This window comes from Arachis duranensis, chromosome 2 (assembly GCF_000817695.3).
Source record: "Arachis duranensis cultivar V14167 chromosome 2, aradu.V14167.gnm2.J7QH, whole genome shotgun sequence".
NCBI lineage: Eukaryota > Viridiplantae > Streptophyta > Magnoliopsida > Fabales > Fabaceae > Arachis > Arachis duranensis.
The window spans coordinates 45950044-45952950 of NC_029773.3; the positions used below are offsets into that span (position 1 = coordinate 45950044).

Consider the following 2907-nt stretch of genomic DNA (forward strand, 5'->3'; position numbering starts at 1 on the left):
GTAAGGTATTACTTGGACGACCCAGTGCACTTGCTGGTTAGTTGTGCGGAGTTGTGACTAAGTGTGATTCACGTTTGAGAGCGCTACCAAGTCTTTGGAGCCATTGTTGATGATCACAATTTCGTGCACCAAGTTTTTGGCGTCGTTGCCGGGGATTGTTTGAGTTTGAATAACTGACGGTTCATCTTGTTGCTCAGATTAGGTAATTTTCTTTTTATTTTATTTTCAAACGTTTTCAAAAATAAAAAAATAAAAAAATTCAAAATTTTTAAGAATGAATTCTAGAGTTTCATAAAGTATGTTGAAGCTTGGCTGGCTGTAAAGCCATGTCTAACTCAATTGGATTGAGGCTTCAAAACCATCAGCATAGAGGCAAGTTAATTGGAATATCAGTTGTTACATACCTGATTTATATCTTCTAAAGCTGGCTGGCTATTAATCCATGCCCAACCCTTGGATTGGAGCTTTAGGCTAATATTAAAGGATTCTTGGAATTCTTATTAAAAATTTTGAATTTCTTATTTTATTTTTCCTATATGTTTTTCGAAAAATTAAAAGAAAATACAAAAAAATAATAAAATTATAAAAATCAAAAATATTTTGTGTTTCTTGTTTGGGTCTTGAGTCAATTTAGAAGTTTGGTGTCAATTGCATATTCATCTTGTTCTTACAATTTTCGAAAATTCATGCATCCATAGTGTTCTTCATGATCTTCAAGTTGTTCTTGGTAAGTCTTCTTGTTTGATCTTGATGTTTTCTTGTTTTGTGTTTTTTATTATTTTTCATGTGCATCTTTGCATTCATATTGTCTAAGCATTAAAGATTTCTAAGTTTGGTGTCTTGCATGTTTTCATTGCATCAAAAATTTTTCAAATATATGTTCTTGATGTTCATCATGATCTTCAAAGTGTTCTTGGTGTTCATCTTGACATTCATAGTGTTCTTGCATGCATCATGTGTTTTGATTCATAATTTTTATGTTGTGAGTCATTTTTGTTGTTTTTCTCTCTCATAACAAAAAATTCAAAAAAAAATATAACTTTTTCTTTTTTCTCACAAAAAAATTCAAATTTTTGGGTTGACTTGGTCAAAAAAATTTTTAAAATAAGTTGTTTTCTTGTTAGTCAAGTCAAAATTTCAATTTTAAAAATCTTATCTTTTAAAAACTTTTTCAAAAATTAAATCTTTTTCATTTTTCTTATTAATTTTCGAAAATTCTTTAAAATATTTTTCAAAAATCTTTTTCTTAATTTTATCTTTATTTTCGAAAATTATGCTAACAATTAATATGATTGATTGAAAAAAATTTGAAGTTTGTTACTTTCTTGTTAAGAAAGGTTCAATCTTTAAATTCTAGAATCTTATCTTTTAGTTAGTAATTAATTTTAATTTTAAAAAAATTAAATCTTTTCCAACCATATATTTTTAATCATATCTTTTTATCATATCTTTTTCAAAAATTTAATTTTAAAATATCTTTTCTAACTTCTTATCTTCTTATCTTTTCAAATTTGATTTTCAATTCTTTTTTAACTAACTTTTTGACTTTTTGTTTGTTTCTTATCTTTTTCAAAACCACCTAACTACTTTTCTTTCTCTAATTTTCGAAAATATCTCCTTATTTTTCAAAATTCTTTTTAATTAACTAATTGTTTTAAATTTTAATTTTAATTCTATCTTACCTTTAATTTTCGAAAATCATTAACTGCTTTTCAAAATTAATTTTGAAAATTTCTCCCTCTCTCATCTTTTTCTATTTATTTATTCATTTACTAACACTTCTCTTCACCTCTCTTCATCTCAAGTCACTACCCCTATCCTCACCCTTTTGTTTGGATTCTCCTTTCTTTATTCTCTTTCTTCTTCTACTAACAATAAGAAACCTCTTTACTGTGACATAGAGGATTCCTCTTCCCTTCTTTTCCTGTTCTCTTCTCTTTCATATGAGAAGGAACAAGGAAAAAAGCATTCTTGTTGAAGCTGAGCCTGAACCTGAAAGGACTCTGAAGAGGAAACTAAGAGAAGCCAAATTACAACAATCCAGAGACAACCTTAATGATATTTTCGAACAAGAGAAGGAGATGGCAGTCGAACCTAACAAAATAATGCAAGGAGGATGCTTGGTGATTATATTACACCTACTTCCAAGTTTGATTGAAGAAGCATCTCAATTCCTACCATCGGAGCAAATAATTTTGAGCTGAAACCTCAATTAGTTGCTCTAATGCAACAGAACTGCAAGTTTCATGGACCTCCATCAGAAGATCCTTACCAGTTCTTAACTGAGTTCTTGCAGATCTGTGAGACTGTTAAGACTAATGGAGTAGATCCTGAAGTCTACAGGCTCATGCTTTTCCCTTTTGCTGTAAGAGACAGAGCTAGAGTATGGTTGGACTCTCAACCTAAAGATAGCCTGGACTCCTGGGATAAGCTGGTCATGGCCTTCTTGGCTAAGTTCTTTCCTCCTCAAAAGCTGAGCAAGCTTAGAGTGGATGTTCAAACCTTCAAACAAAAAGATGGTGAATCCCTCTATGAAGCTTGGGAAAGATATAAGCAGATGACCAAAAGATGTCCTTCTGACATGTTTTCAGAATGGACCATGATAGATATATTCTATTATGGTCTATCTGAGTTCTCTAAAATGTCATTGGACCATTCTGCATGTGGATCCAATCACCTAAAGAAAACGCCTGCAGAAGCTCAAGAACTTATTGACATGATTGCAAATAACCAGTTCATGTACACTTCTGAGAGGAATTCCGTGAATAATGGGACGCCTCAAAGGAAGGGAGTTCCTGAAATTGATGCTCTGAATGCCATATTGGCTCAGAACAAAATGTTGACTCATCAAGCAACATGATTTCTCATAGTCTGAATGGATGGCAAAATGCATCCAACAGTACTAAA

General features: G+C 31.2%; 1 non-coding gene across 1 annotated transcript; it reads right to left on the reverse strand.

The window, feature by feature from the left end:
- Nucleotides 1-2479: 2479 nt before the first annotated feature.
- On the reverse strand, nt 2480-2583 carry LOC127745184 (small nucleolar RNA R71). Its single transcript, XR_008006379.1, has one exon. It is a non-coding gene; the product is annotated as a small nucleolar RNA R71 (small nucleolar RNA).
- Nucleotides 2584-2907: the final 324 nt, after the last annotated feature.